Genomic DNA, 24229 nt, shown 5'->3' with positions numbered 1-24229 from the left:
TCTCTCTCTCTCTCTCTCTCTCTCTCTCTCTCTCTCTCTCTCTCTCTCTCTCTCTCTCTGTCACACACACACACACACACACACACATGGTCTACTGTTCCTACATCTACGGTCCCCTCGCCCTTTTCTGAGACAGCACCTCAGCATGTAGCTCAGCAGGCTAGTTTCAAACATACGATTTTCCTGTCTCTCCTCCCCAGTGGGATTATGGTAGATCCTGCCAGGGTTATACATACCACACTTGGAGAAATTCCCCTGAAACAACCTAATGGGCCCGCTAAATCACTATTATCTACACTGCATCCCCTCGATAGTGAAAGACTCATTGCCTGGAGATAATGTCAGCCATCTGAGGCTTATTGTTCACTAGAAACATTATATAGTCATCTAACATGGTGGCAGGAGATCTTCATCCATGCCACCCTCACATGCCGTGTGTTTTATCCATGTTTCAAGTATCTTAAGAACTTAAAGTTATGCTGTCTTTGTTTGTGGTAAATGACAACACAGAGAGAGACCTGGGTAGTACATGGCCAAAGCTATACTCCACCTCCTAGAAACTGTGATCAGAAAGAATGTGACATTTTTAAAAAATGTCTGATGGACACAAAAGAGGAGAATCCTCACAAATAAACTTCTTTTCTTTCATCTGGAGACAGAAAATACTCTCCTTTATCCCTCTCTCTAGCTTTCCTTATAATAAAATGTCTCTGTGGAGAATTTTTCCTAATGCCAATCTGCATTTGCTAGGACCCTCGGATGAGCATAAGCCCTGAAACAGCTAAGTAGTATGGTTGGTTTTGATTTTAAAGGTGTCATTTGAACACCTGACTAGAACTTTGTGGAAATGTATGCACTCAGCAGCTCAGGTGCTTTAAACAAACCTACCAGATCCAAGCAGCACACCACCTCTATCACTGGGGCTCTCTTCCAGAATGTGCCCTTCCGAGTCATGTCTGTTATGTAGCAGCAAACCTGTATTTTCATTGCTTCATTATTTCTCAAAGCTCCACCTCACTGCAGGGATTAAAGCATCAGTGCACAAAGGCTGGGTGAGACCGAAACACTGGATACACAACAGTTCTGGACCTCTGATAATTAGGAAAGAATACAATTGCTTGCCCATGCTAAGTTGGCTAGAGATGAAGGCTGGGGAACAGAGGTGGGGACGCACAGTCAATCAAACAACAGCCTAAAGAAAAACCAGACCAGTGACTCGTGCTACAAAGACAGGACTGGGAAAACCTGTGTGCATATTTCTGCTGTAGGGAAACTGCCTCAGATGGAGGAAGCTTCTACAGAGGTAATGTCCGAGCTCCTAACTCAAGAGTAAGAGTAGCTTACTAGACAAAGATGGGGAGAGAGCATTTCAGAAGCAAAGGAAGCACACAGAAGATGTGTAGTGGAGAAAGCACAAGTTAATAGACCAGAGAGCTATTTAGCTGCAGCAGAGACAGCAGGAGCAGCATGAACTTGCAAAGTTCTAACCAGGCAAGGAAGAGAATCAGTCCCTTGCCCACAAGCACCTCTGTCATTGCCAAGGACTGAACAGGGGCCCTGCCATCTCAAGGCTGCATAACTGCAGTACAGAAGGCAAACTGATCTAGTGGGAACAGAGGTCGGAGCCCACTGTGGGGTGGCTCCTTATACCCAGCAACTCAGGACTTCTCCCCGCTCACTTAGAAGACCCAGTAACTCTTCGAAAACTGTTTGAGAGTAAGAGAGTGAGAGACAGCAAGAGAGAGTGAGAGAAAGTGAGAGAGAGCAAGAGAGAGTGAGAGTGAGAGAAAGTGAGGGGGAGGGAGAGGAGGGGGGGAGTTAGTTAGTTTTAGGGCAAATAAAATAAGCTCTTCTTTCCCAATTAAGGCACTAAACTTGTGAGTAATGATTGAAACTAATTATTCTAAGTGGAAGCAAGTCTGAAAATAGCAATGCCTTTTGGAGGATTTTAGAGCTATTTTGGGAGAGTGTGGGGAAGTTGCAGGCAGACTGAAGCATATCCCACATCACAGTAAAACACAGGGATGGTCATGCCATGGTTTTCACTGAACATGCTTACCCACAGAGTCTAAAGTTTAACTAGCCCGAGAAGCACACTAATGGTGAAGGCCAAGGAAGCAGAGCTGTCTGCTACTTCCTACTGTAATGCTAAACTCCCAGTTCGCCAAGAGCTGTCAAGCTGTGTGTTACAACATGGAACTTGTGATCAGATGCACTTGCCATGATCTTGCACCACATGGTAACATGTGGTAACATATTTCCTAACACAGGCCTTGTTGATTAGACAAGCACACCCCTTCCCGTTTTTAGATTCTTCTTTCCTCTTTGATGTCAGATGAACAGGCTGAGAGGATGGATAACATGGATGGAAGGAAGAGATTGTCCTCAGACTCCCCCAAACCACCCTAAGCAAAGGAATTCACAAGAGGGTGTGATGGTAAATCGTGCTTAAAGATTTCTTTTTTAACTTATGTTCATGTATATGAGTTCTCATGAATATCTCCTATGTGTGTGGATACCTAGGGAAGCCAGAAAGGGATCCGTTCCCCAGGAGCTGCATTTACTGGTAGTTGAGAGTCGCCTGATGTGGATACTGAGATCCAAACTCAGGTCCTCTAGGAGAGCAGAAAATCCACGTAACCACTGAGCCATCTCTCCAGCCCTATGTGGTTATAGACTGAGGAGTGCCTGGGAAATTAGTAAAGTGGGCCTAGGGGTATATCTGAACACATTTATAATAATAATGACGATGATGAAAAAAGCAACTAAGGGGGGTGGGACTGGCACCATCTCAGAGGTTGGGGCAGCGGGAATAAAGGGAAGATCCAGGTACACCAACACGGGCTCCACCTACTTCCTGGATGCCACAAGGTGCAGAGCCTCCCATCATTGTAATGAATGGAGCCAAGACTATGGGTTGAAACTTCATGAACCACAAGTCAAAATCACTCACACCTTAAACGTTGTAGGTCCCTGTCCCTGGAGGCATTGCACATGTGGCTGCTATGTCACATGTGGATGGATCAAAAGGTGACAGAGAGGAGAGAGGCTATGTCTATGCTCAGTGTTCTCACCTATGAATATCTGAATGACTACAGTAGCCTAACATTCCCTGAAAAGAGGGAGCCTGAGACAACCACAAGTCCTGTACAGGCAGGCCCAGATGAGCTCCCGGGATATGGGGTGTGTAGAACAAACCCTGGGCTGGGCAAGGAGCGAGCCCTAGATGACCACCAGACTGGAGCCATGAGGCCCAGGCAGAGAGTTATCATGCATGAGAAGACCACTGGTCTAGCCCTGCTCAGGCCTTGGAGAGTAGACCGTGCCTGAGATGACCCCTCCCCAGTGCCATAATACATGAGTGGGGGCATAGCACTCCTGAGACCACTCCTCAAACAACCCTAGATACTCAAAACCCAAGGTGTCACTTAGATGAGCAAGTAAGTGGTGGAGAAGTGAAAGAGAAAGAGAAAAAGAAGAATGTGGGCACTATGAAGAGAGGCAGAACTGGAACAGCCCAATGTGAATACCTTGTGATGGCACCTAGGGCTACATATGAGTCCATGGTCCTACAGCAGCAGGGATCTGTTACCACCAAAGGCCAGGCAGACATCCCCCACCTGGGCTGCCACCTGGCACCATATTAGTGTCTAAGGGCTGTGCAGAATTGGCCCCACCCCTTTCCTGGGCATCATGGGGGAGAGGGCCTTGGAGGCCTAAGAGCAGGAAATCTGACCCCACCCTGGGCCCTGAGATCACAGGAGTTGCCTGCTCCAAGAATATAAGCATGGGAGAGTTGACCCTGACACTCTCTCCTGTGTTGTCTTGTGGAAGAGGGAGAGAGATACACTCATCCCTCACCAGTTACAGCAGGCAGGAGACCTGGCTCTGCCCCTCACTAGCTACTCTCTGCTCTGGCGGGAGCCCACCAATTTTCTGCTGTGTGGTGACATGAGTAAGGGAGAGACACCCCCCGCCCCCACCCTGATGCCTTTCCACCTATAGTGGGCAGGAGAGTTGGCCCCAATGGGGTCATAAAAACAAGAATGCTAGCCCTGACCTCAACTGCTACAGGACTTGAGAGAGCTGGCCTTGTACTTTGCCTGGGTAACACAGTAGAGCTGGTCATGGCTGTGGGGATTGTAGGTGAGCCAGTCCAGCCTCTTGTCTATTGCAGTGGTGTAGACAAGGGGGAGATGTCCTCCTCCCCTCCCTCATCCCTCAACATCTATGGCAGTCAGGAGAGCTGGCCTCAGGGTCATGAGAGTAGGAGAACCGGCCGTGTCCCTCAGGAGCTCCAACACTCCGGAGATCGGGCCCTGCACCTTGCCTGGGCAGCACATAAGAGCTGACTCTGGTTTTGGGTGGGGGGTTCTGGTGATCCAGCTCCAAGAGTGTGAAAGCAGAAGAGCCAGGAGGCTGACCAGTTCAGATCTCTCGGCCCCAGATCCAGGGCTTTGAATTGGCTCACCCCAACATCTACACCATCAGTGAACTGCTGGGGTACATGAAGGGGCTGATCCTACAGACCCAACACTACAGAATCTCTATGGCCCAGGACAACAACATGATATCAGAGAGGAGTCCCAGTGAGATTCCAGTGTTGATAAAATAGCAGAACCCAGAGGCCTCATACCAGACCAATGAGTCATTGCAATGAACATTTGCAAGCAAAGAAGTGTGGACAAAGGGTATACTGTAGGACACACTGCAGATTCCACAATGAGATTTTTTTTCCACTGCTGAATGGGAGGCCTCAAGAGTGTAGGGTGGGTACGGGGGTGGGGGTGGGGAGATGAGAGGGATTGGGGTTCATGATGTGTGATTCATAAAGAATCAATAAAAAGGCTCAGGAATTTCTATTGGAGTGATGTAAGAGTTACTAGTACAGAACATTTTTACCCCAGTGGGTTCAAGGGTCAGATATGGCAGGAGAAAGGGTAAGGAGAAAGAGAAGATGAGAAGCCAAATGAAGGTTCAGTGCCTAGATGCTCCAATCCAAAGACAATTCTTTTGGAGCAGAACAAAGCTGCCATGTACACTAGCTCCCAAGCCTCTTCTGCAAACACCCACACAGTTTTTGAGCTCCAGGGACAAGTTTTCTTGGTCTGTACATGCTGACAACTAGCTTCCTCTGTGACTCTCTCTAGACTGCAGAGCCCTAACACTACCTACATGTGCTTCTGCAAGGGACCCAGAGTTATTTAGGAACTGTCACACTTAACAGAATTAGCACTTACGATGCCTCGGGGAAATGGCTCTGGTTGCCATTTTTCTTCTGAAATGCCAGTCTTCAGCTATTCTAAACAGTATTTATATGACCTGCTTTCCTCAGCAATAATCATAACACGAAGACTTCAAAGCTGTGGGGGAACGCAATACAGTTCACGACGTTTTTCTGCTTAGAGTTTCATTATGCCAAATCCTGTCCTCACAAACCTTTACATTTCCTATTTTCTGCCGAGTAGACTCCGTAGCTTTAAGTGTTCTTTCCTGTGTGGGCAGCAAAGGATAGAAAGACTTACAATTTTTCATTCTCAGAGGCTTGGTGGCAGCAAGAAGCGAAGAATGTCTGAGATCCATTAATTCTTCATTTTTCTAGGCTAATGGGGAAACACAAAGTCAAATCCCCACACTATCGTTCAGTAAAGTTTCTTTCTCATTAAATTTCTGGCCAGGTGCAACACCAAACTATGTGCTGTTAGTCTCACAGGTTTTTCTCCATCCTTCTGGGATGTAGGCAGAGGGTGGGCTGAATGCAAACTGAACAGAAAGGGTTAGGAAAAGGGCACTAAAGCCAAGATGAACAGTGGGCAAGGTTTGTACTGTGGCCGCCATGGCAAAGCTGTGGGGCAGGGAAGCCACTTCATATTACTGTGTCAGATCCTCAGCAGGTCTGTCCAAGTCCAGCACGCCTTTTGGCTCCTTCCTGAAACAAACACAGCTGGTCTTCCATACCCATGGGTTCAGCATCTGTATTTATGAATTCAGTCAACTCTGGATTAAAGTTATTCAGAAAAAAAAGTACTTTTGTGTGTATTGAACATGTGCAGACACGTTTTAGTATCATTCATTCCCTGAACAATTCAGACAATTACTATTTACAGAGTGCTTGAATTATATTAAGTACTGTAAACTTAGCATGATTAAATAGAAGAGGGGAGTATGTAGCGTATATGCAAATATTTGAGGAACTGGTATAGTGGGGTCCTAGAACAACCCTCTGCAGATGACAAAGCTCTTCTGATTAGATGATAGGATAGACGGGTGACTGAAAAAAATAGAGACTGAAACAATGATACTAGAGGAACCAAATTATAATTTTATATTTAATCTCTCTCCCAGTGTTCTAGAAATTTCATCTAACCACGATAAAAATATCACTTAATTGGCTCAAACTACTCGTGTGGAAGACATGCACTTCCCACTTTCTACTCTCTGCCATTTCTTTTTCATAAAAGAAAAGCTTACTAACTGCTGTTACCAAAACCTCAAAAATACCCATGCCTCATCCTGAAATGAAGCAAAAACTCTTGTTCCATGTCTTATTCATGAACATATTCATATTTATATTCATATATTCATAAGTGCATAAACGGGGGTGAGCAGGCAGAGAGAAAGGAAACCAACAGTCAATGGATAATTGCTGAGTCTCCACAGGGGCTTCCAGCCAAGTGGCAAGGAAGAGGAGGGACAGGAGACTTGCTGTGCTACAATCCTACAGTCTCACAGGCTAGAAGCCTTGGGAGTTGTCCTGCCTTCCCCAGCAACTTGTGCAAATATCAGCATTTGGCAAAACCCCCAAAATTCTTCAGTTTCAATGCATTGTATAGTAAATTCTGGGGATCTGTGTTAGCCGTTGTGTGCGGTGGGAAAACCAAGTCTAGGTAGGACCCAGAGGCAGGTCTTGCATCCTGGTGTCAGTGCACACTTGTGAATCACTTTACCTCTTGTGAATCAAAAATCTCTAAAGCCAGGATGAACACTTTCTAAACAGTCTAGAATCTTAAGGTCCAAATTCATCATTTCAATGTCATTAAAAGTTAATAAAAATATTTTATCAGCTGTAGGAATTACTTACCCTAAATGCAGAATTGACAGTTCATCAGAACACTCCTCTGAACTATTTCTGGCAAAAGCAAACCTTAACAACCAGCTCAGTTTGGATATTTTACCTGCTGAGAACATCTGGCACTGATGTGTTTAGCAACTCAGCAAAGTCAGTTTCACCTGTCTTCCCTTCTGTTTCTTTTCAAGGATCAACTATCCCAAACTTTGCCAAATACAACGTTGGTATTCAGAAACCAATGAATGAATCATTCATGAAAAGCCCAAGAACTTTCTAGAAAGAGTGAACTGAAAGTTCTCTCCAGGACTAACCCATTGTTTACATTTTCTGATAAGACAAGCATTGAGGCTAGTCTAAAAAGGTCAAGAAACTGTAGAACACATGCCACATGGCTCTCCCAGCATCTATAGATGTTGGCTATGTGTACCTACTGTGAGGGCCAGCACTGACCTGTTAAAAAGTGAAAACAAGCAGAAGCCTTCCAATACTGACAAATCCCTCAGCACCTCTCTTCCCAGCCAACAAACTAACACAGCAGTTCTCACATATGTTCACTATGACTTCAGTAGCAGATACCATTTTATGTAGCAGACGAATATACTCTATTTCTACCGGTGTCCCTGTCATTCAGCTATCCACATGCCTACTCACCCAAATACCCATGCATATCTTCAAGACACATACTGAAACAAATGCTAGGTGCGGTGTACTAAACTGATTTGAGATCTAGCATTTGAGAGTCAAATTCAATGTCTGCTCACTACAAAAGCCTTGGTGTTTCTAGAGCATATTAATATCTTGTCATTTTCCTCCTTTGCTCAAACCACATGAAACCATCATTGTACTATAGGCAGCTAATGCCTCAAAGCTCGTTTCAAACAAAAGAAACCATCATTAAGGCAGGGGCAGCTTTAGGATACTAAGAGAATATGAGTCACTCTTAAGAAACCTAATAGATCAAATACTTCATTTCGTTAGCATGGCAGTATTAGAAATATACCCAGCTGTCAAAAGCCACTTGGTCCCAGTGAGTTAGACTACTCAATTTGCACAAAAACAATGGAGACCAAGGCAGTAGAATGACACATCCAAGCCAGGAGCAATGGTAAACACCTATAAACCCATCACTTGGAGGATGAGGGCAGGAAGATTAGAATGTCAAGGTCATCCTTGGCTACACGTTCATTTCAAGGCTAGCCTGAGTGACATGAGACCTTGTTATGGAAAAAGAAAGGAAGGAAGAAGGGAAGGAATGAAGGGAAGAAGAAAATGCCAGATACACCGTGCTGAAAGAAAATGACTGCCAGTCAATCTTACAATAAGGAAAACTGCATTCAAAAGCTAAGATGGAATAAACCTGTAGACAAAAAAACAAGTGAATCTTTTGCTGAGATGTCTATGTGATGATCGATACTTTAAAGTTATAACCAGTATGGCAAGCTATCCCTTAAAGGAGTAATAGTGGCACTCATATTTTGGCAGTAACTGGGCTGAAAGCTCAGTGGGAGAGAAAAATCAGGCCTGGGACTGAAAACCTAGACAACTACTTGGGGCTAGTGAAGTCATGGATTTTAGAGGAGAACCTTCTACAACCACTTTGTTAGATCAGTGTTGTTCCTGACTGCATTTTAAAACATATCCTTAGATCACATGTAAGCATAGCTCCTACCCCTCAGCAAAGAAGCTTCCCTCTGCAACAGATGGACCCCATTATAGAAAACCACAATTGATCACAATGCAAAGATCAACTGACTATGGAGAGTCCAACCCCAATGGATACATCTACCACACAGCTCCGTCACCTCAGGCTCAGGAGGAGTGTAGGAGATAAAGAACCAAAAGCCTGATGTGAGACGATGTCATCTAAAAATGACAGGGAGGCTACACTCATCCTCAGCCTGAACAATGACTAGATTAATAGACAAGCTATCATGGAAGGCAGAAATCTCACGGAGCCCCACCCTTAGACAGGGAATCTTGCTAAGAGAATGACTGCTAAGAGAAAGTTAGTCTTCCCCAGGCTGTTATCCAAATTTCAGCTCTAAAATTACATACATACAAGCAACACTAAGCAAAATAACTATGTTCTATTTATAAATATTTATTTATTTTTATGTGTATGTGTGTGTGTGTGTGTGTATGAACAATAATAATCAAAGAAAAGGAAGCCATGAATTTAAGAGAAGGGGAGATGGAAGAGGTTGAATGGAGGAAAGGGATAAATTATATAATTATATTTTAATAATTTCAAAATACAATATTTAGGCTAAAAGCAAGTGATCTCATACTAACCAAAGACCTTAATTTTCAAAAACGTACCACCTGTAAATGCAATTGTAGTTGCTGTTATAGGAGCCTATTTCTACCCTTTCATTGGCTCATTTAAGAAGCAATTGCAGAGACTGGGGCGTGGCTCAGTTGAACAGAGCACTCAGCATCTACAAGGTCATGGTTTCAATCCCAGAGTTACGGTGTGTGGAGGTGAGGGGCTGTATAAAAGAACATACATTTAATTAAATTGTAAGGGCTACACCATATAAAAAATTAAATAAAGTAGAAGGGAGCTAGGAATAAATAAATAATGATGTTCTGAAATAAGGAAATCACACTAAGTGATAACTCAAATCGGCAGGTACAAAGAATCAGGTGAGATTGTAAGGTAGGATCCTCACAGGTAATCCACAAGTAAATACTTGTTTTATCTCTTGCCTTCTTTAAAAGACACAGACACACAGACACACACACACACACACACACACACACACACACACACATATATATATGAATTACAACCATGCACAGTCTGCAAAATATGCATTAATATGCATAACACTAGCGTAAAAGGGGGAGGAGAGAATGGAGTTTAGAAGCACAAATGTGCGTACAAGCTTGCTGGGATTGGTAGCATAAATGTGAGACGATAAAAATTTGAAAGCAGTTAGTGTGACCTGATAAATTAAGATATTATGATAAATCATGAAACAACTACTAGAAAATAACTAAGAATATACGTAAAGAAAGGATTTAAAAAACTACAATGCTACATATTTACTTAAAACTGGATGTAGCATAGCGGCTTATGCATATAATCCTTTGATTTTGGAGGCCAAAGCAGGAGGATTGCTACAAGTTCAAGGCTAGTCTGGGTTACATAATGAGACCCTGCTTCAAAAAAAGAAAAAAACAAAAAACAAAAAACAAAAAATAGTAACGTAGCACGACCACACTCCGGAAGACCCAACAAGCAGCAGAAATACTCAGATGCAGATATTTGTACCCAACCAACGTACAGAAGCTGCTGACCCCTGTGGTTGAATGAGGGAAAGGCTGAAAGAAGCTGAGGAGGAGGGAGACCCTGTAGGAGGACCAGCAGTCTCAATTAATTTGAACCCCTGAGATCTCTCAAACACTGGACCACTAAAAAGGCAGCATACACCAGCTGATACAAGGCCCCCAACACATATACAGCAGAGGACTGCCTGGTCTGTGTTCAGTCAGAGATGATGCACCTAACCCTCAAGATACTGGAGGCCTCAGGTAGTTTAGAGGTCAGGTGGGGTGGGGAGTAGGGGGTGGGGACATCCTCGTGGAGACAGGGAGGTGAGGAAGAGGTATGAGATGTGAAACAGTTGGAGGGTGGACAGGGTAGAGGGGAATAAAATCTGGAGTGTAAAAAAAAATAGAAAGAAGAAATATTGAAATAAAAAATTAGTAAATAAGGAAAAAAATAAAAAATGATAGGAAAAATATTTGCTTAATACCTAAGAGTGGAGCAGTGAGGATCAACAACAAAAAGGAAAGAGGAGAAAACCAAAGGTGAAATAGTAGCCTCCCCTTCAACCACAGCCTGCACAACGCTAAGCACAGGTGCATACAACTCTGGGCACTGTAGAGCTGTATAAAAAGCAAGCTTCGACTATCTGCAGGATCTGAGAGTGGCAACGGAAACTCAAAGGGGGAAAGAGAGGATATGATACAAGGAGGAACTGCATAATGTCAGAAAAATGAACTATAGCTGAGTGTGGTGGCACACACCTTTAGCCCAGCACTCAGGAGGCAGAGGCAGGCAGGTCTCTGAGTTAGGGACAAGCCTAGGCTATAGAAGATCCTAAATAGCCAGGATTAAGAAACCCTGTTTTACCAAAAAAAGAAGAAGAGGAGGAGGAAGAGGAAGAGGAAGAAGGAAGAGGAAGATAAAATTTGACTTTAAAAAGTTACTAAAAATTAGACATGATGAAGGGGCAATATATAATAAAAGGGTCAAGTGGTCAAAGGATTAGAATGATATGATCATTATAAACCTAATAACAGAACCCCAAATACTTGACCCAAGAACGGACAGAATTAAAGGAATAGATAACTCACCAACAATAATTAAATGGATGGTTTGACCAGACAGGTGATTGACAAAAACGTAACATAACTCAGAAGCATGAATCAACAAAGCCTACAGTCACTCCAAACATCTAGTAATACACACCTTCTGATTTGCACGTGGGAGCTCTCCAGAAAAACCGTAACACTGGGCCAAGAACTATGGATCAACACATTTACAAAAATAAAAGTCAAATAAAACACGTTCCCTGACCACAACAAGGTAGAATGAAATGAGAAATCAATAAGAAAAAATAAGTTTGGAGAATTTACAGGTGTGTGGAAATTAAACAATTCACTTGGACATACCAAAAAGTTAAACAGGAAATCCTAAGGGAATGTAAAGACCTTGGCACAGAAAAACTGAAAAGGCAAAGTGCTAAAGTGGTCTACGGCAATATTAGCGATCAGTTTACAACCTGAGGCCTTTTTACACCAGCAGAGAAGAATGAGTTCAAATCAAGAATCTAAGCTTCCAAAGAAGAATAAACTGAAGCAAAAGCAGGGGGAAGAAAGCAGTAACATCAGAAGACAGGAAACAACAGAGAAAATCGGGAGTCACAAGTTCATGCTAAACTTTTATTCCCCTGTACACCTCAGGCGTCTGCCGGGGAGTTGGCTGCCCACAGACTAGCTACCCACAGAGCAGAGCGCTAGGACAAGTCACAGGGAAACGGACCTCACTCCATGCTCATTCCCACCTCTCTTTTAGCTCCTGCAGTGTCTGCCTATTTTAGCTGCCCTTTGGGACCTCACAATACTTAAGTGTTATCTTACCCAGTTTATATTGTTAGCTGAGGGAAGGTTATTCTGATATAAGGTACACAACCATGATCATAAGTAGAGACTGCAGATAGCAGAGGTGGGGGAGGCATCTCAGGGTGGGCAAGGCAGCACAGAAAAAGTTGTAGCCAGCTCATGACCTAGGAATGTCACAAAATCATGAGTCATCCTGACAGGCTAGCAAAGCTCTTTCAGGTTGGTGGTAAAAAAACAAAAACAAAACAAAGCAAAACAAAACAAAACAAAACAAAAAAAAAACAGGTCTTGGTGAGACATAGAGGACTGACTGCTCTAGACCAAAGTAAAGCTAGTTCTCCTAGGCACATCTAGACTTGACCAACTTCCCCAGATCTTGAGACATAACTGAATTAGCCTCTGTTCTTTTTTTTGTAGACCCAGCTGTGGGCTCTGCATACACCAATGATCCATATGTATACCACCTCTGTTCACTTCCTCTGTACATCTAGCATTAACTAGAAGACTAAGATATAGCAATGGAATATTAGATGTATGCAGGAAACCCAATTAAACCATCAGAGGAGTAGCCCCAAAATATAATCAGACAGGCAGAAGATGGTGGCCATGAAACTACCCAAAGGGGCTCAGCTGACAAGGCCACACTTGCTCCAAAGGGTGATTTATTTCCTTTTCCTACCAATTGGAACTTCTGTAACTTCAAACATTTTTCAAGGGTAGATTCAGTGACAAATGGCTCCCCTCAACCCCCATCACCAAGTCACTGACTGCAGGACTAGACGCATTCTCTCCCACTGAGGACTGCAGGACTAGACGCATTCCCTCCCATTGAGGACTGTAGGACTAGACCCATTCTCTCCCATTGAGGCCAGACAAGGCAGCCCAGTTAGGGCAACTGGATCCATAGGCAGACAACAGATTTAGGGATAGCGCCTGCTCTAGTTGTTGGAGGACCAGCATGAAGACCAAATTCAATGGAAAAGGGAGAGCATCTTAAACAAATGGTACTCGTATAGCTGGATGTCTACACATAGAAGAATGCAAATAGATCCATATCTATCACCCTGCACAAAACTCAAGGCCAAGTGGATCAAAGATATCAGTGTAAAACCAGATACACTAAATCTAATAGAATACAGAAAGTGGTGTTAGCCTTGAATACGTTGTATTTTGTAACTACTCCTTCTCTCACCTGCTGATTGGTTCAATAAAAGACTGACAGCAAAGGAGGAGAGAATAGGCAGGACTTCCGGCAGAGATAGGAACACTGGGAAAGAGTGTGGAAGATTTGCCTGCCAGATGCAGAGGAAGAAGAAGGCGAGGAGTGGTGGAAAGGTAACCAACAAGCCACGTGGCAGAACATAGGTTAATATATATGGGAGAATTTAAGTCATGAGCTAGTTGGGAACGAGCCGAAGCTATAAGGCCTAAAAATAAAATTAATAAATGTAAGTCTTCATATCTTTATTCAGAGCTGTGACAGGCATAGAAAGACCGTACAGTTATACCCCCAAAATTAAAAGATATTTCAAACCTAAATCAGTTTATTTTCAATATCAAAATATATGTGCACAAAAATTGTCCAAAAAATTAATTACATTCAAAAACGTTAGCATAGTAATTTAACAATAATCTTTAATAATATGAAGTATAAATTTTATTTTACAAAGCAAGAAAGAGAGTGTGTGTGTGTGTTGTGTCCACTTGTACACTTACAGAAGTCAGAGAACAACTTCCAGGAATCAGTTCTCTCTTTCCACTAGAGAGCTCCAGGGACTGAACTCTAGTCATCAGTCTTGGCCAGAAGCATCCTTACTCTCTGGCCCCAAAGCCTCTACAGCTAAAAGTGCTTTGAATTAGAAAGAAATTGTCTGTGGTAATTTATTAGATTGTCATTATTATTAGAGAAAGGCCACAGTCCTAAGTTCCCAGGAATGCTGAAGGGGGGTGAAGCCTGGCTATGTGACTTTGACTTTTATCTGCGTAAGTACCAACCAAGAGAAACAGGGCAGAGGCAAAGAAAGCAGGTCAAGTCTTAGCCCATTTCAGGTTTCAGGAGACCTAAATATGTCTGATTCGACGAAGAATGGGGGCACAGATACTCTGGAAATCAGATAATCCCTTAAAGTCCCTGTTGGGCAGTGGCCTGTGAGAGGCAGCTGGGTATCTATCTGGTCGAGCAGGCTTTGAACCCTGGAGACCCTCAGGGACAGTATGAGTTTGGCCTCACTCCTGGGCCCCTGGCTCCTTTCACATAGCTACAGCCCCCTCCACAGAGAGGTTTGTTGCCATCGGTCACATAGCACAGGTAGAGGGCGTGACTCAGGCCACAGAGCCCCCAAGACAGATGTCCATACTAATGAGATACCGAAAGGCTAGAGGGCGTAGCCAATTAAGCATTACTTCCTAGGTCCTCCTCCTTGTAAAAGGTATGTAACCTCAGGCTCGCCCTGCCAATACCGGGGGTATAGCTTCATCTATTTTCCACCATGACAATAAATGTCTTAAGAGCCTATCTTAAGACCACAAACTATCTCTCTTATTTGGGGCCCACTGTGGGGAAGGGAACCATGAGGAAGGTCTTCAACTACAGAGCTGCAGTCTAATCTCCCGCCGATGACCTCTCTATGTTCCAGCCACAGAGGACACCAACTCAAGCCTTGACCCAGCCAAGCCAATCGCCGTGTCCAACAGTCTTATCCCCATGGGATACAGCTGGAACTTTTCCCCTACCCCCTTCAGCTACAGTTCAATCCAGCCCATATGCCCCTGTCTTGGCCTTTCTGCAGCCTCTCAGCAGCACCTGAGAGCTCAAGGGCCTGAGACCAGTCGTTTCCCGACTACCTCCTGGCCCAGGGACCCCCAACTCAAGAGCTCTGGCCCCTGAGGGACTCCAGACTGTGTTCCCTCACCCCTGGAGCGGAGTCCTTCGGCTTCTCACAGCCTGATGTCCGCCCAGCGTAGGCATGGAGTGAATACAGTCAAATTCCCACAACTCGGCCTCTCTGTGCTGCAGCCCCAGCCCCTTGGGGACCCACAATTCAACCCATAGGACCCAGAACCCCACACACACTACAGCCCAACAAGTCCCCACGGTGCAAGTGTCTATAAGTCACAGAAAGAACTGAAGAGATGATATTTTGGCACCAGTAGGATATAGTATACAAAATCTGACCAGATCTAACCACAGATAATCTTTCTTTTTGACCTTAGGCACTGTGGTCCATAGCCTTGGGTGAATTCATCCCACCATTAACACCAAGTCCACAAGATAAATCCATGTGGACAAGAAGAAATGACTGGACATATCTAGAGTGAAGAAATGAATCCTACCTTCACCAGTAATAAGACCTTGAGGTGCTCTGCAGGCTTCTGAAATAAGGGAAGGCAACCATGTGTAAAGGTTTATACATGAATTTTTCTAGGGTAAGAGCATATAGTTTCCATGTGATTCTTAAAAGATACTACTTATCTAGAAGAGGAGTCAGCAAACAGCAAATAGAAAGAACCAACTGATAGATAACTTGAGGTCTGCCAGATAGACTATCTCTATTACAACCACTGGACTCTGTCCTTGTGGCATGAAAGCAGCCATAGACACCAAGTGAAATGGGTGGGTATCCCTGTATTTCAATGATACTTCACAAAGAAGAGCCATAGGCCAGATTTAAGCCACCAATTGGCAACAGGCTGCTGTGGTCTACCAGGAACCACTGTGTACAGCGTGCTAGACCATTTAGAAGGGCTGATCCACCTCTGTACTACCCCACCCTGCAGACCATGGATCTCCTTCCTTGTTGCTCCTTCTTCTGCACCTCCCACTGTAGCTGCCAGAGAAGCCTTAATATGTTCAATCCGGGAATATTACCTTTATGATAAAGGAAAAGAACAACCTCCCTCATTATGTGTTTCCCATATTTCCTGGATACATTAAGAACACTAGGTTAGGGCCCCTTACCTGACAACCTGCTTTTCTGATTTGTTTTGAGTTTTTTTTAAGTTTCACAATTATAATTAATTGACTTGTGTAACAGCTAATGGTGATCCCCTTATCTGCTACAGTGTGAGCTTTTTGAGGTAGGGAAAGGAAAATATCCTGTTCACAGATGTGGATATCCCCTAGCACAGTGTTTAATAGGAGATTATGGACTCAGTAAATATCAGCTTAAGGGACGAATATACATTTACACATGGTTGTTATCAAAGCAAGTGGAAGCTTAGTCTCTTTTTTGATAGAAAACACATCACATTCCTACCAGGCTAAATGTTTCCCCATTTATGGTAGTCACAGACCCATCCCTGAAGCAGATCTACCACAGTCCTTTCTAAAAGCCAGCCATTCTCTATGACACTGGCCTGTCTTCCAATTGTTCACCATTGCAAAGCATGTAGTAATGTGTTTGTTATCTATCTATCTTCATGGACTGTTTCGTTAGGAGACATGCACAGGAATAGCCCTAGTTAAAGGGCAGGGGCGTCTCTGAGGCTAACAAAGCACATCATGTGTTTGAGGGTCAGCCTCATGTCACCTGCCCTCTACAGAAATGACCAGCGCACTGCTTCTAGCAACAACTTTGCACACTATGTTTTTTAAAACTTTGCTAATATGACCAGTTAAAAATAGCTTCTCACTCTGTATATGCTTACTTTTGATAACTAACAAAGCTGAAGAGACTTTAAAAGTTTCATATGGGGAAATGGCAAGTCAGTGTGAGCCCATAGTTTCTTGTGGGGATGTCAAAACATCAAGAGAAATCACATCTTTGCTCCCACTCTTTCGCTGCTACTGGGGATTAAAGCCAGCCAGACCTTATGCATGCTACAGGCAAGCAGCCTACCACGGAGTTACAACCTCAGCACCACCTCCTTTAAAAAAGAGACTATGAAGCCTGGCCCACAATTCACCAAGATACTCTAATGCCCAGCAGTGAGATTTGTGGGTAGAGCCCAGGGTGCAGTCTGGAAAGTGGAGCTGCCTGATGTCCCTAAGGCTGCAGCAAGCCTCCCTCAGAGTCAGACTCCACTCAGGAGACTGTAACCTCCCATGGGAGCCCCATTTCTGCTCACTAGTCCTTTTAATGTGGGCAGCTTCCTGCCAGGCAAAGGATGGCAATGAGATTAATTATGACCACACACAGCTCTGCTCAACTCGGCGAGAAAACAAACAACTTTCCTAGATGTGTGAATACCAACCACTCAACATGACCTTCTCATTAAGCTCCAACTAATGAGGGACTAAGCTAAAGAGGAAAGACAGCACAGGAGAGCTCATGCTGATATTTTTAAAGGACACGTTTTCCAGAAAGCATTTTAAAGTATTTTAGCCCAAATGCAGGGTGTGTCATTATTCTATACATTCTTTACAGGTCTGTGAACCTCTGGATATGGAAGCCAGGACACTAGGTGGAAAGGACCTCTGCCTGACTAACAAACCAGCTATGGCCCAAGAGAGATGGGTACCTCAATAACCTTGGCCTCAGCGTATTTTCTTAAGAATGTATAGGGTTAGTTTACATAGTTTGAAAACTGTCCCTCAGTTGAAACATTGCGATTCTACACAGACCATTCAAGGGTAAAGCTTTATACCTTTACCATCTTTGGTATAAAGGAAACTCAAAAGCAGAGCAGCCACTGCACTCACGCAAGCTAAATTAACTGCAAATCCAGATCACAACAGAAGCCACTATCTATGTGCATTTCAGTGAATTTGAAACACGACCCCCAATTACTGTCGGAAGCCTAGCTAGCATCCTTGGCTTAGTCACCCGCATCTATATAAAAACTGTTTGTCTCCTATTCCTTCTGAAGATCTCTGGGGAACTTCTAATTCCAATGCTGCTTAGCACTAGGTTCTGGCTGGAAGCGTGACTACTGCATTAAATTTAATTTTCCTAACCCCAGGCTTCCTGATGAAATGAATATACACTTGTCACACATAGAAAACACTAAAGCAGGGCTTAGGGATCATTTGTTCCACCTACCAGAAAACCAGACAAAGAGTTGCATTTCAAAGTCAGTATTTTAAGAGAAACAATTCATGGCGGCAACAGTGGCAGGGAGAAGCACTGAGCATCTTGATGTCTAGGTTTGGCAAATGGAGGCAGGGGTAGGTTTGGCTTTTCCTTTAACATCTTCTAATGGCAGTGGTAAAGCTCAACTTAAGCTTCTCGAGAGACAAAGAGACAGCACAAATAATACAGGTGATCAATGTGACAATGATAGGAACAGCAGCTCACTGACAGCATAGGGTAGACACTGGCACACTGGCATTCACTAATATATGAACTCTTTTGCTGCATCTGTCATTCCCCTTAGTTCTCACAAAATTCCAATTGATGTAGTTACAATTGTAACCCTGCATGCTGGGGTGGGAAGGGGGCGGGGAGTGAGGAGAGGGGAGATTCTAAGACTGTGGGTAACCTGACCAGTAGGCCTCTCACTGGTAATAACCAAGCTGGATTCGACCTGTCTATGCCCTTGGAGTTCAGCACTAGAAAATGGAGTGATGTCATATCAGATCAGCTGACCTGGGATTGATGGATGAGTGACAGCCTAGGGTGTAGAACAGGTAACAGTTGTGAGTTGGGTAGCCTGGGAGGCTGAGCTCACAGGTGAGCATTGATCACAGTAGGGTCAGCTGGTGGCCACACTCTGTGCTGGCAAGGTGAAGGTGAGCTCTAGCCAGAATGGCTGGCCACACTATTGTCTAAAGCCTTGCAGGAAGCTGTTGGAAAGGATCACGGGGGAAAAAAATAGATCTTTCTAAATCAAGCTGTAACAATATTTTTATTTCCTTTCATGTAATGCCACATTTAAACTCATTAGATGAGTCTGTTTTTAAATCCTAGGAAACAAGTCTTAGTGACTTGAGTTCAGAAAAACAAAAGTCCTACTCTCAAAGCAGAGAACACAGACAGGCAATTGATGAACATGGTTCTTCCTGTGCTTGGGTGCTAAGCATTGTGTGGCATGAAATTCACACGCACATACACACACACACACACAGACACACACACAGACACACACACACACACACACAAACACTGTTTCAGAAAAATGGCATAGGCCTTGATACTTACACATATTATATACCCTGATCATCGTTCTAATAATATTCTTTTAATAAGAAATCCATGGAGACAAATCTAACTTTAGGTTAGCAGAGAAGACTTAGTAGGTTATTAATGCCTTAGTGGATACATTAAGTTCATAAAAAATATTGGAAGAAAAGTTCTTTATGTGTAGTTCCCACAATTATTTTTACTATTTATTTATTTATTCATTCATTCATTCATCCATTGTTCCATGATGCTTTGTCTGGGCCTTTTTTTAACCTTAGAAGTCTCTGACTTATTATTTTTTTGTATTGAAAAGAAAGTCTTCTCTCAAGGAATTCATCCTGACCACAGTTTCTCCTCCCTCCACTCCTCCCAATTCTCCCCTACATCTCCCCTCTCCCCCAGATCCACTCTCAAGCCTCCAAGACATGACAGCCAAACACAACAAAACAAGATACAATAAGACAAGGCAAAAGCCTTCATATCAAGGCTGAACAAGGCAACCCAATAGGAGGAAAAGGGTCCCAAGAGCAGGCAAAAGAGTCAGAGACACTCCACTCCCACTGTTAGGAGTCTCACAGAAATACCAAGCTAACAGCCATAACGTATGTGGATATTAGCTATTAAGGAAATGATAATCAATCCACAATTCACAAACTCAGAGATGTTAGGTAAGAGTCGGGTCTAGGGGATTGAATAGATCTCCCAGTGAAAGGGAAATAGAGTAAAATTTTCAAGTGGGCTGGGGGCAGGTCATGCTAGTGGGAGGATCCAGGTGGGGGAGGGGTAGAAGGAGAGACTATAGGAAGAGACAGCTGGAATTGGGGAGCATTTCCAGAGTACGGTATGGAAAGTTAGTACAGTGGAAACTTCATGGAATCCATGAGGGTTACCCTAGTGAAGATTCCTAGTCATAGAGGCTACAGCCATCTTTTATAGCCAGGGGTGGGACTGAGTTGTAGTCTGTTGAGTTGTTGGCTAAGGTGGTCCCATGGAGATCCCTAAACAACCCAGTCTGATGCTAGGACAGAGGGTCGCTCTCAAAGCACTGACAGCAGGGTCCACATTACAGACGACAACATCTACACAGCTCACTGAAAATAAGAGAGATTGAGCCTTCATAGAGCCTTCACATTCTAGACTCTTTGGCACAGAAGGTACTGACAGACTATGAAAAGAGAAACCTCAACACTAACCGAGCCACAAAACCCTTCACCTACAATCTGCCCTGCCTGCAAGATGTGTTGGGGCAATGGTGGCATAGAATTTGTGGGAGTGGCCAATCAATGTCTCAATGAACTTGAAGTCCATGCCACAAGAGGGATCCCATTTCCTATACTGTTTAGAAACTGGATAGCCCAGAGACCTAGGATAGGTGCCTTGTCCAGTCACTGTCAGAGTCTTCCTCTGGCAGCATATGGGAGCAGATAGAGACCCATAGCCAGTCGTTATGCCAACAAAAGTCTAAATTGGAGGTCCCTATCAGGTTTCCTCCCCTCAGAGATCTGGGAACCCTGCCAAAGAGTGTTAGGAAAGATTGTAGAAGTCAGAGGGGTCAAGGACACCAGAAGAACATGGCCACTGAATCAACTAAGCAGGTCTTGTATGGGCTCACAGAGACTTAAGTAGCAGGCATAGAGGGTTGCATGGGCCTGCACCAGACAATATGCATAAATGTTATGGCTAATAATTTTTTTAAATAAAATAATTGGATAAGAAAACCTGTATTGTTAATTTTGTGGCTTGTCAGTTATTTGTAAAATAACTGACAAATTGGTGTGTCTAATCTAGAAACTGGGCCTTGTGTAGTATTTGTAAAAAGAAAAAAAAGAGAGAGGAAGGAAGGAAGGAAGGAAGGAAGGAAGGAAGGAAGGAAGGAAGGAAGGAGGAAGGAAGGAAGGAAGGAAGGAAGGAAGGAAGGAAGGAAGGAAGGAAGGCTGGCTCAGAGTTACAGTTTGCCAGGTGGTCCTGAGTTTCTCCCCAATCCACAGCCCTAACTTGAGGCTATGGCATAGGCCTATAATCCCAGCACTGAGTAGGCAAAGGCAGAAGGATCACTGCTCACCCAAGTACAGCCTGGTCTATACAGTAGTTCCAGGCCAGCTAATACTACACAGTAAAATTTTGACTCCAGAAAACCAAACCAAATCCAGAGGGGAGTTGGAGGGAGGCTTTAAAAAAGTCAAAATAGGAACCCTGGAAGTCTATCCATTGACATCACTGGTGTTCACAATTCCTCTATCGGAATGCAAATTTTGATGTTGACTAGGACAGATACATCACAAGAGCCCCAAACCAATAAGGAGCACTGAAGAAAGTGGAAAAACTAGAATGCAAGGTAAAAGAGGAAATGTCCCCCAATTACAGTATGGCCAGGGATCAGCTCTGATGAGCACAGCTATTGAGTGTACATGGGAGGCAGCATGGAAGACAAGATCAGAAGTGAGGAGTGGGCCCGAGGCCTCCAATATGGTCTTCTGGCAGCCCTCAGAGTCACAGGGAGCCATAGTGTGGCTGGAAGATGCGCTAGCTCCAGGTTCTGTACATAGCAGGAAAACCTCAGCTAAAATACCAAGACTATGCTAACAATGGCTGATTGTAAGGGAAAGGGCATTGAGAGTCTCCTTTTCTAAGCCCTCCAAACACTACCAACCTTCCATGCTGTGTTTTATACAATGTAAACCTTTACTGTTCAGATCTACTGCCAGTCCTTTTGTGAGAGAAAAGGCTTTTCAGAATCACTACCACCTGCTGGACGGTGGTGGTGCACACCTTTAATCCCAGCACTTGGGAGGTAGAGGCTGGTGGATTTCTGAGTTTGAGGCCAGCCTGGTCTACAGAGTGAGTTCCAGGACAGCCAGGGCTACACAGAGAAACCCTGTCTCGAAAAAAAACAAAACAAAAAAACAAAAAAACAAAAAAACCAAAAAAAAAGAATCCTTACCACCTTCCAAGATGGAGGTATGTACAGGTCCCTACTATTAAGACTGAAGACAGGTTCCAGCATGGTAAGGTTTCAGGAATTCCGTGACTATAAACTCCAAAGGTTGGTTTCCATGTCACACCAGCATGATGATAGTGAGAGGTCTGAGGCTGGGTAAGAGTGCTTGTTTTGCAAGAATGAGGACCTGAATTCAAACTCCAGCATCCACATAAAAAAGTTAGGTGTGGTGCTTTGAATGAAAATGGCCCCCATAGACTCAGAGAGAGGGGCTATTATTAGGGGTATAGCCTTGTTGGAAGAGTGCTCAAACTAGGCCCGGTATCATTCTTTCTTCCTGCTGCCTATGGATCTAGATGTAGAAGTCTCAGCTACTGCTCAGGCACTATGTTCGCCTGCATGCCACCGTGCCTCCCCTCATGACAATAATGGACTAAACCTCTGAACTAGTAAGCCAGGCCCAATTAAATATTTTCCTTTATTTAGTTCCTTTATTTAGTTACCATGATCACAGCATCTATTCACAGCAATAAAACCCTAACTAAGACACCAGGCATGATTGCTCATATCTGTGTCCACAGCACTATAGCAAAGACAGACACATTCCAGGAGCTTGCTGGCTAACTGGCCAGACTGGCAGAAATAGCAAGATTCTGATTCCATGAGAGGATCTGTCTCAAGGCAAATAGGGCAGACAGCAATAAAGTCGCCTCTCCAATTCTGCTTTGGTTTCTAATCAAGTGTGTGTGCTTGCATAATCATGTACATGCCACACCCAAAGAGAAATCTACAAATAGGATGATAGTGTCTGCTTTTCAGTTTCCCCACACATTCACCCCAAAGGAGCTTCACTGGACATAGAGGAAAAATTTGTGCAATCTACTAGGTTTCTGACTATTACAGGCTAGTCAATAATCACTGTGAGGATAATGAACAACCCTCTCCTGAGCAGTTCTTGGACTTTAATGTGCACTAGTCACCTGGGCTCTCTGAAGGATGTGGCTCTGATTCAGTGGGTCTGAGCTAAAGGTCAAAGTTTAGCTTCCAGAGCTACTGGCCCAGTGACAATGTTGAGTGGCAAGGCTGGGTTTACCAGGCACTTTTCTCAGTGGCTCTCTAGCCTGACCAAGTGAAAGGGAAAATATGATCCACGAGGCTCTTCAGGTAACGTATCTTATTTCAACAAATCACTGAACCAATCTTACTACAAAAACAAAACAACACAACAAAAAGTATCAATGTAGGCAATAGATCATGATTCACTCAACATATAACAACTGGATACCAAGTGCATAACCACTGGGCTGTTTCTGCGCATTTCTAAAAATGTTTACTACTTGCCTAGCATGCAGAAACCTCATGAATGAAATGCAGAAACCTTGCAGAATGAATGAGCGAATGAACAGACAACTGCACGGAAGGGAGAAGAGGAACTGCAAGATCTTGGCTGCTGATCGGTCCCTGCATATACTTCGATGGTCCTATATGTTAAGATGGGACGATGTAAACCCACCATCAGGCTTACAGAAAGAGAAGACAGATGATGGGAGGAAGCGGGGGACAGCTGGAAGTGGATGGGGATGAGGAAACAGTATATACAGAAGCTAACTTCTGGAGATCACTGAGACCCCGATGTCCTACTGACTACCTTTCCCTAGACAGCCCATTTAACTCTCTTCTAAAGCTATGTGAATTGAGGATTATGACTTTGAGTTTTCAGCTGAAAACCTGAGGCATGGAGGATAAGTAACCCAAGATAATTCAAGGAGGAAGGAGAAGGCGGGCTTTGGAGCAGAGCCATAGAAGCCTGGTTCTCAGGGTGGTGCAATGGCTCACTGGCTGGCAGCTGGCCACGCCAAACCCAATAACACCTCTCTGATCCATTTTGCAAGCTTTGGTTCCCTGAATTGGCCTGGCTATGAAGCCTCTCTAAATTGGACAGTAACCACTTCAAAGACATAACTGGTATTTTTGGTGCCTGTATTTTATTATGCTAATGCACTGGATATAGAAGCTCCATGTGTGGTA

At 43.9% G+C, this 24229-nt stretch overlaps 1 protein-coding gene and 1 non-coding gene across 2 annotated transcripts in view; one reads left to right on the top strand and one right to left on the bottom strand.

The window, feature by feature from the left end:
• Eepd1 (endonuclease/exonuclease/phosphatase family domain containing 1) overlaps positions 1 to 24229 on the bottom strand; it is a 112692-nt gene that overhangs the window by 23637 nt on the left and 64826 nt on the right. The window lies entirely within an intron of this gene.
• Positions 2973 to 3110, top strand: LOC114618270. The gene has a single exon (XR_003710934.1). It is a non-coding gene; the product is annotated as a small nucleolar RNA SNORA17 (small nucleolar RNA).

Source organism: Grammomys surdaster, unplaced genomic scaffold (assembly GCF_004785775.1).
Source record: "Grammomys surdaster isolate TR1022 unplaced genomic scaffold, NIH_TR_1.0 140, whole genome shotgun sequence".
Lineage (NCBI taxonomy): Eukaryota > Metazoa > Chordata > Mammalia > Rodentia > Muridae > Grammomys > Grammomys surdaster.
Note: the sequence above shows the minus strand (reverse complement) of the source record. Positions and strands in the feature narration are given on the sequence as shown.